We start from the raw sequence: 10,779 nt of genomic DNA on the forward strand, positions 1-10,779 counted from the left end.
TTAGTAGTCTGGGTAGCAGGAAACAAATACTGGAAGTTGAAAATTCATTTATGTAAACTAGTAATCTTAAAATCTGGTCCCAACTTTTGTATGGCACTTCAAATACAATTTTTGTTTTAATCTTTAAAAATACTAAGTATAGGAGGCGGCTAGGTGGCACAGTGGATAAAACACTGGCCCTGGATTCAGTAGGACCTTTGTTCAAATCCAGCCTCAGACACTTGACACTCACTGGCTGTGTGACTCTGGGCAAATCACTTAACCCTCATTGCCACGCAAAAATAAATAAAGAAATAAAATAAAAATACTAAGTATGATATTTTGGCCATTGAACAGAATTATTCAGTACTTATTGAGCACCTGTGAGAAAATAATTATTAATAATGGATTTCTTGGGGAGACCCAGAGATCAGATTCTCAGTCTTTTCTCTCTCCTTCCCCCAACTCCAGAAAGTCCAGTTCTTGAGGAACTTCAGCAAATTTTATTTGGGACAAACCCAAGGGAATCGAGGAAATGGTTTAGATTCTTTTGTCTAGCTCAGTGAAGGGCTGATGGATCAAACCATACCTAGATAATGGACTTCACCTTGAGCATCTTCAGTGAGGATCTGTTACATTCTTCTCCCTAATGTCATCTGTAGGGTTCATTTTCTTGTAGACCACCCTCAAGTCATGTCAACAAGTGGAATTGAATGATGCTAACCAATTAGCTTTGATCAAATAAAAACTCTTGGAAAAGGCCACAAGCTCTCTCTCTTGGCACTTGCTCTTGGCTCTCTGGCTTGTAGGTATTCTGAACTCTCTTGGGTCTCCTTGAAACCACATGCTGGAGACAAGATGGGTCTTTTGGGGCTTATCTCCTGCTCTTTTTAGCTGCCATGCTGAAGTTCTCTCTCTGGTTTCTCTACCACTCTGCTTGAGACCATGAAAAGTTAGGGAGACTCGTGGGCAATTAATTACTGGTATATAATATAATAAATAATAATGTGCTTACCCCAAATAGCAAAAGTAATTATTTAAAAAAAAAAAACATACACCCTAGCTGCTAGAGCCTCCCCCCCCCCGACAGTTACCTTGTGTCTGTTTTTTAAATATATGTTTTGCCTGTATCAATATATGTACATCTTGCCTCCCTTAAGCTCCTTGAGGGCAGAAATTGATTTGCTTTCATCTTGGTAGGCTCTGCACCTGGCACATGGTAGGGCGAGGATTTGCTGTGGATAAAACTAAGGCTGAGGAAACCAGCAACCAATAAGGAGACAAGAAAGAAAGAACAATCTTAAAGGGTGAGAGCACTTCTCCCAGCTGCTCAATTCCTTCCCTCTCTGCCTCCCTCCTTTCCTCACAGTGAGTAACCTCTTCCTCCCCTGACCCCATTCAGATTTCTCTTATGTTTTGTCTTTTCCATGAAAATGTAAGCTATTGGGGGAGAGGGAGAGGAGGATAGGGAAAAAGAAAGGGAAAAAAAGAAATTGACATGATAATTTTGTTGTATATTTGAAAGAAATAGCAAGTTGTGCATAGTAGATTTGCAAGAGCCAGTATCTTTTTTACTGTACTATGTTATGGAAATGCTTTTTTTATTCCATAAGTTAAAAATAAAATATATTTTTAAAAAGAATGTAAGCTATTTGAGGGCAGGGACTTTTTGCTTATATTTGTGTTCCCTTAGGTTTAGCACAATGCCAAGCACATAGTAAGTGGTTATAAATGCTTGTTGACTGACTGGCGGAGGAGACGGAGGGTTTTTTTTTTTACCACTGACCATCTACCATTGTTTGAGAATGAGGTATGAAAAAAGGACTCAGGGAGGTGAGAATAGTGGAGGAGAAAAGCAGAGAAAAATCCCAGGCTGTAGTTCAGGGGAAAGTAGTAAGTTGCCACTGGCCTACCTACATAACTATGGATGAGATATCTGTAAACTTTTCCCAGCCCTACCACCCCAGTGGTATGTTTTTCATTTTGCTCTGGATCTATAGGTGTTTAAAGGTTCTATATTTTAATACATCTGTGCTGAAACTTTGCCATAACACTAGTACCAATAAGAAGAGTTTATCTAAAAGTAAAATTACCTCATAAGGTAGTGAGCTCCCTATATCTGAAGGCCTCCAAATGCAGATGACTATTTGTCAGGACGTAGGGTCAGTTTTAAATAACCACTGTAAGATTCTATGATCTACAAGTTCTTAAAAACTGATCTTATTCTTTTATCAAAAGTGTATTTTCAACTCTTTACCACCAGGTGTCCTTTGTCCCACTTTTTAAAGCAGAAATAAGTAGAAAATAAATAAGCAGAAAATAAGCCCACAAAGAAGCAGAAAAGTCAACTTCTATAATACAAAATACTGGACCTTTTATTCATTTTTCTATTTTCTGGCTCCTAGAATACCTGACATGGCTCCTAGTAATAGTTATAACTTTTCTTGTTAAGAAGTCATTTTTACAGTAGAAGGAAAGTTCCATATTTTATGATTTGCCCAGCTCAACTAAAATGGCAAATTCTTCTATTATTTTGTCTTCTTATTGAAGTTTATCAGTCTCTTTTTAACTCCCTTTTCTGCTCTCATTTACCATTCCTGCTCTCATTTATTTGTTTGTACTTAGTTTTTTGAACATCGCCCCCCAATGTTCTTTCAAGGACTGTGTGTACCTTGAGAGCAGAAACTGTCTTTTGCCTTTCTTTGGATCCCCAGTACTTAGTACAATGCCTGTCACAAAGTAGGTGCTTAATAAATGTTATTGACTGAATAACTGACTTTCTGCATGCTTTCAAGAGCCCAAAGTCACCTCCATGCCACAATGAGCAATAGAGTAGGATTTTGTGAAGGAGGATGTTACTATGATGGTAGCCAACTGACCTCTCACAAGGCAAATTGAAAACAAAGTTTCTTGACTCTTTTAGGTAACGGTCAGAAAATAATTTGGAACAGCTGATTTGTAACACATACTTCCTCACTATTCAAGAAATTATAAATAAGAGCCAGCTCCTTGTCTCACGTCAGGGGTTTTCTCATTCAAAAAGAAGAAGCAGGGCAGCTAGGTGGCGCAGTGTAGAGCACTGGCCCTGGAGTCCCGCAAAGGTGGCCTTGGGCTCTTGGTGAGTTTTATACCGAATATAGACTAAACTTAGACTTAAGACTATTCGTTTTGTATTTCTACTTTCCTATCCCTCTAATCAACATCACCTTGTAATTTCCAAACAATAAAAGCTCTAACTAGAGACCAGAGGCTTCTTCCATTTACTAGTCTGGGAGATAAAGAAGGGAAAGGTTAGAAAGGGGAGGTTAATGCTCTAGTATCCAATTTTAAATCTCACACTTTAAAAACAAAAGAAAGGGGGCACCTAGGTGGTGCAGTGGATAAAGCAACAGCCCTGGATTCAGGAGGACCTCAGTTCAAATCTGGTCTCAGACACTTGACACTTACTAGCTGTGTGACCCTGGACAAGTCACTTGACCTTCATTGCCCTGGAAAAAAAAAGAAAACATGAGACAGTTTTTAAAAACATATATTATTATCTATAAAATGTGGACAATAATAGCACCTACATCCATCACAGGGTGTTATGAGGCTCAAATGATACATGTTTATTTACATATATAAAATTCTTTGCAAACCTGAATGTGAGCTATTATCATTAGAATTATTATCGAATATCCAATTTAATATGGTAATGCCAGCATTGTCCTGCTTGTGTGTTTGTGTGTGTGTTCCCTTCTGAACTTTGCTTCTTGTCTTTCAATTTAAAATTATAACATAAATATCTCAAACCAAAATACTGAAAAATTTTCTTTTCCCCCCAAAAAACCACATGTGCAGTTTATTTTATCTCAAATATGGTGTGGGGCAGGGGGTGGAGGGTGGAGGGTGGTATTGAATATGAACTTTAACCAAAGTACAAACTTTGAAAACAGACAGTCATACAGTGGTCAGAAGAAAGGGGTTAATTTAACAGCTTCCAGTCCCAATTATGAGTGGATAGAATGCCAGGCCTGGAGTCAGGAGGACCTGAGTTCAAATGTGGTTTCAGACACTTACTGTGTGACCCTGGGCAAATCACTTAACCTTGCTTGCCTCACTTTCCTCATCTGTAAAATGAGCTGGAGGAGGAAATGGCAAGCCACTCCAGTATCTTTGCCATGAAAACCCCAAATGGGGTCACAAAGAATAGGACATGACTGAAACAACTGAACATCCTAGCCCCAGTTATAAATCATCTTGGACATCTTTTGCCTCAATAAGCAAAAAGTTTTTTTATAACAAAATATTTACCCCTTCCCAAATTATTCATAGCTAAATTAAAAGTGGTTTACCATTCTCTCTTAACTGAATACCACACACACACACACACACACACACACACACACACACACAAAGGAATTTTTAAAGACAACAACACCAGCATTTTCCCCCTCAAACTCATTAACACAGAAAACATTTTTCTCCTTAATTCCACACCGATTTTGAGATTTCCCTTTAATTCTACCCTCCAGTCTGATGCTGGCAATTCCCTCTCCCCCCCTCCTCTTCCCTTACAGTAAAGCCTTACTCTATTTTAAGCAGGCTGGAGAAAATTTCCTTATTTTGGCATTGCAGCTTGTTTCAATTCCTTCTGAAGAGTTATAAGTTATGCATTCATTCAGAAGGTGAGGGGTGGGGTTGTCAATTTCTCCTTTGCAGCTTTCAGTTTGTACTCTGAGTTTTAAAAATCTTAAACAAGACTTCAGTTTTACAATTCTTTTATAAGATTCTGCACACAGATACAAAGTTTTCCTAAGCAGAATGAAGCTTATTTAAAGACAGAAAAAAAACAGGGGTGAAAATAAGATGGAGGGAAATACACAGTTAGTAGTCATAACTATGACTGTGAATGGGATGAACTTTGCCATAATATGACCAAACAAGAGATAGGGAGCATTATGAAGTGCAAAATGTATAATTTTGATTACACTAAATTAAAAAGGTTTTGCACAAACAAAACCAATGCAACCAAGATTAGAAGGAAAGTAGAAGGCTGGGAATCAATTTTTACATCATATTTCTGATAAAGGCCTTATTTCTCAAATGTATAGAGAACTGAGTCAAATGTATAGGAAAACAAGCCATAAAAATGATAAATGTTGGAAAAGATGTGGGAAAATTGGAACGCTAATGCACTGTTGGTGGAGCTGTGAACGGATCCAACCATTTTGGAAAGCAATTTGGAACCATGCCCAAAAGGCTTTAAAACGATACATAGTGGCGGCTAGGTGGCACAGTGGATAGAGCACTGGCCCTGGAGTCAGGAGTACCTGAGTTCAAATCCGGCCTCAGACACATAACACTTACTAACTGTGTGACCCTGGGCAAGTCACTTAACCCCAATTGCCTCACTTAAAAAAACCCACAACAACAACAACAAAAAAAAAAAACTGCATACCCTTTGACCCAGCAATACCACTACTAGGTCTATATCCCAAAGAGATCATGGAAAAGGACCCACATGTACAAAAATATTTATAGCTGCCCTTTTTGTGATAGCAAAGAATTGGAAATTGAGGGGATGGGGCAGCTAGGTGGCACAGTAGATAGAGCACCGGCCCTGAAGTCAGGAGGACCTGAGTTCAAATCTGGCCTCAGACACTTAACACTTACTAGCTGTGTGACCCTGGGCAAGTCACTTAACCCCAATTGCCTCACCAAAAAAAAAAAAAAAAGGAAATTGAGGGGATGCCCATCAATTGGGGAATGGTTAAACAAGTTGTGGGATATGAATGTAATAGAATACTATTGTCCTGTAAGAAATGATAAGCAGGTGGATTTCAGAGAAACCTGGAAAGACTTACATGAACTGATGCTGAATGAAGTGAGCTGAACCAGGAAAACATTGTACACACAGGAAAAGCAACATTGTGCAATGATCAACTATGATAGACTTAGGTCTTCTCAGAAATACAATGATCCAAGACAATTCCAAAAGACTCATGATGGAAAATGCTATCCACATCCAGAGAAAGAACACAGATTGAAGCATACTATTTTCACTTTGGTTTTGGGGGGGAGGAGTTGGTGGTTCTTCCCTTTTATTCTATTTCTTCTTTCATAATATGACTGATGTGGAAATACGTTTAACACGATTGCTCATATAAAACCTATATCAGATTACTTGCCATGTTGGGGAAGGCAGAGGGGAGGAAGGGAGGGAGAAAAATATGGAACTCAAAATCTTATGAAAATTAAATGTTGAAAACTATCTTTACATGTAATTGGAAAAAATAAAATACTATTAAAAACAATTTTTTAAAAAAATAGAAATACTGGGGTTCTAGAACCTAGTTTGACCTTGTCAGTTTTTTAATTCTGAGGCATCTCTAAGGTGAATAATTTCATCTGATTTAGGATAATCCTGTGTGTAAAATTCCATTTTTCTAAGAACTTTAAAGTTTGAGATGCATATAAAGTAAGCTAGCAAGTCCTAGGGAATAGGACTTTCTAAGGCAGCTAGTTGGTGCTGGACCTGGAGTCAGGAAGACCTGAGTTCAAATCCAACCTTAGCTATTAGCTATTAGCTATGAGACTTTGGGCAAGTCACTTAATTGCTATCTGCCTCAGTTTCCTCATTTATAAAAGGGGAATAATAAAAGCACATATATCCCTGGAGTTGTTGTAAAGATAAAATGTAAAGTACTTTTCAAACTTTAAAGTAATATATAAATACTTAATATTATTATTATTTCTTGGGCTTTATTGCTCTAGTTCACTCTTCCCTACAATCCTTTTGCTTCCTAGTTAATACCAATTTTATATACGATCCAAATTGCTAGGGCTTCTTTCAAGTCCTGAATTTACTAGATCCTTTCTGAATATTCAAGATTTAGCCATTTGTTTGCTTATGGAAATTTTGTATGAATGAAAGGACAACAGACTCAACACTGGGATACTTCTGAGAAGTATGCCAACTCTAGATGCCTAGACCCTAAAATCATCTATTACTAGAGACAACAAGGTCCACTGAGCCTAGGGCTCAGTTTCTTGGTTGTGATTATTAATTTAATGTAGGACATAGGATTGACATGTTCTTCCTCACATGAAGAAAGAGGACCTGATATGAAAGTTAAGCCCAAGGAGGATTTACTCTCTGAGCAAATTACCAAAATCTCTCCAAATAGCTTATTCAGAAACTTAGTCAATCACCTGTACTCTTAAAGACCCTTTAAAATCTTTCTTGAACCTAACTGACCCAAAATGATGATCAATTAAGGTAAAACTGATCTCCTAGCTCCATTGGATGTTTGTTCAAAAAGACAGCCTCTTCACTTGTCAGCAACCCAGAAGGAAACAAACAACAACAATAAAACACCTTTCCTTTCCTTCAATTCTGGGCCAGGCCTGACAATCCAATCTACTGGTTGATCACTATCACCACTCAGAGGAGAATCAGTGAAAAGTTGGCCCAGAAGCTTGTTCATAAGCAAGTCCTTTCTTCCCATCTCCCCCTTCCCTCATCGCCTGAGTCCAATGAGATGTATGGAGGTTTGACTGTAGGTATGTGTCTTCCTACCTCTTCACACCCAACTCAGCCTAGAGTAGCCATAAATTTTAACAAGCATTTGATAGTCTCTCGTGCTATACTTGATGAAAAAGAAAGCTGTGTGAGCAGATAGTTAGGTGGATTCAAAGCTATACCAAAGAATAGGCATTGTTTTGTGTCAACTTGGAAGGAACATCTGTGTTTGGTCTTTTGCAAAAAAATCTTAGAGGTGACTAGGTGATGCAGTCAATAGAAGGCTAGGCTTGGAGTCAGGAAGACATGAGTTCAAATCTAACCTCAGGTATTTACTAGCTCTGTGACCCTGGGTGAGTCACTTAAACTCTCTTTGTCTTAGTTTCTTCACCTATAAATTGGGATAATAATAGCATTTTACCTCCCAGGATTGTGAAGAGCAAATGAGATAATATTTTGTAAAGCCCTTATCACAGTGCCTGGGACATAGTAAGCATTTAATAAATGCTTGTTTTCGAGGCAGCTAGGTGGTGCAGTGGATAGAGCACTGGCTTGGATTCAGGAGAACCTGAGTTCAAATCCAGCCTCAGACACTTAACACTTACTAGCTGTGTGATCCTGGGCAAGTCACCCCAATTGCCTCACCAAAAAAATAAAATAAATGCTTGTTTTCTTCCTTCTGCTAAAACTCTTTTAAAACCAGTGATCTGGAAAAAGATATCAATGGCATGCTTATCAAATTCACAGATAATCACCAGCAAATTGAATATCAGGCTTTGTAAACATCTCAATAGGGTAAAACATTGGGCCAAATCAAATACACATATCCCAATTAAATTTCATATGAAAACTTTACACAGGAGTCCCAAAAGATCAATTTCTTAAGTAAAACACATGGGAGGCATGGGTAGATAGCAGTTTAAAAAAGCTTTAGAGATTTTAGTAGACTGTGTGAAAATTAATATTGATTTTATATTTCATTTTACTTTGTGAGTGATTGAATTCTGTTAGCCTCTTCTCTCCTAGTGAAGTTCATATGTGCAAAAGTTTATTCTCCTCTCTCTTTGAATTTAGATGCCAAAGGCTTAAGCTTTCTCACAATCACTGTTAGCTAAAGAAAGCACGTTCTTAATACTTTCATAAAACATTATCTCAGTATTTCCTGCATGATTTATGTGTTATTCTTGAGAAGCTGGACTGACATTTAATTCTTGTTTAGAAATTAAAAAGATTGGGGCAGCTAGGTGGCAAAGTAGATAAAGCAGTGGCCCTGGATTCAGGAGGACCTGAGTTCAAATCCAGCCTCAGACACTTGACACTAGCTGTGTGACCCTGGGCAAATCACTTAACCCTCATTGTCCTGCCCCCCCCCCAAACCAAAACAAAACAAGAAATTAAAAAGATAGTCTTATCTAATCCTCCAGGTGTCAGTAAGTCTACATACCTAGGTTTTTATCAGTAACCTCAGGATGCATCTGAGATCCATAAATTCACAAAAGCATTCCTTAGAGATAGAGAGAGGTGGTCTTTATCTCATGTGTGTGCTATGCCTACTTTCTTTAATGTAACCAATCATGATACCTCATTCCTATGATGCTGGCCAATTATATGGTTTCTGTTCTGTTCTTTGTTCTATGCTTATAAAAATGAGTTGCATCTTCACTTTGGGGTCCTTGGCCAGAGGCACTTCCATTGACCCATCCTTTATTAATAGGTTCTGTGCTCAATTTATAAACTGTTATCTTGTTCAGAGAATTGCCTCGGTTTACCTTTTTTGTTAAATTTCATACACAACTGCAAACTTAATGTGAATCCTAGTATCGAAGTAGTTAGTATTTCAAGATTTGCGAAGCACTCTACATTTGTTATTTCCGTTGATCTTCACAACAAACCTTACAAAGTAGGTGCTATTATTATCTCTACTTTGCAGATAAGGAAACTAAGACCGAGATGCTAAGTGATTTGTTCAGTGTCCATAGCTAGTTAAGTGTCCAAACCAACATGTGAACTCAGGTCTTCCTGGCTCTGCCTCCAGCATTGTATCTGCCATGTCACCTGTCATCGTTTTAGAAGGGGACAAAACCCCAGAAATCATCTTGTCCTATCAGCTCATCTTATAGATGAGGGAACTGAAGCCCAGTAAGGTTAAATAACCTACCCAAGGTCATATTGAAAGTAAGTAACAAGGCTGGGATATGTCCTCCAAACACCAAAGTCAGTGGTCTTTCTACTGTATGGGGTTGCCTCCCTCAGAGTGATATAGTGGTGAGAAAATTAAAGCAATCTTAGGCTACATTGAGAGAGGCATAGTACCTCGGGCTAAGGGAGCAATGGTCAAAATAGAAAATGCTCTGTTTGGCAGCACTTCATACCTAGTCCTCTCCAGTCTTTCCAGTCTTCTTATACCTTTCTCCCTATCATGTACTCTTCAATCCAGTGACACTGGCCTCCTGGCTGTTCCACAAACAAGATAGCCTATCTCTCAGCTTCAGGCATTTTCTCTGGCTGTCACACGTGCCTGGAACAATCTCCCTCCTCTGCCCGGACTGCTGACCTCTCTGGAATCCTTTAAATCTCATCTAAAACCTCATCTTCTACAGGAAGCCTTCACAACCCTTCTTAATTTCCAGTGCCTTCCCTCTATTAATTAATTCCTATTTATCTTGCATCTAGTTTGTTTTGTTTGTATTTATTTGCATGTTGTTTCTCCCATTACACTGTGAACTCCTTGAGGGCAAGGATTGTCTTTTGCCTCTTTTTTGTATTTCCAGCACTTAGCACAGTGCCTGGCACATAGTAGGCTTAATACATGTTTATGGATTGATTGATATTGGACATATTACATCTGGAGTTCTGTGTTTTCTGGGTACCACAGTCAGGAATGACACTGATAAGCTAGAGAGCACTGAGAGGTGTGTGACCAAGAAGACAAATGGCCTCAAGTTTGTGCCATATAAAAATCACAGGTTCTCTCCTATGGAAGAGGAGACTTAGGGGTTTGAAGGGATATTACAGGGAAGAGTTATTAAATTTGTCCTCCTTAGGCCCAGAGAACAGTTCTAGGAACAAAGGGTTAAAATTGAAAATTTAGGCTGGATGTAAGGAAAAAATTCCTAACAATTTTTTGTTGTTTAATCATTTTTCAGTCATGTCTGGCTCTTCATGACCCCATTTGCGGTTTTCTTGGCAAAGATATTGGAGTAGTTTGCCATTTCTTTCTCTAGCTCATTTTATCATCACCACTACTTGCTACCTTTTACTATAGGAACAATCATCAATAGTACTACCATTGCTTC

This window comes from Dromiciops gliroides, chromosome 2, assembly GCF_019393635.1.
Source record: "Dromiciops gliroides isolate mDroGli1 chromosome 2, mDroGli1.pri, whole genome shotgun sequence".
Taxonomy (NCBI): domain Eukaryota; kingdom Metazoa; phylum Chordata; class Mammalia; order Microbiotheria; family Microbiotheriidae; genus Dromiciops; species Dromiciops gliroides.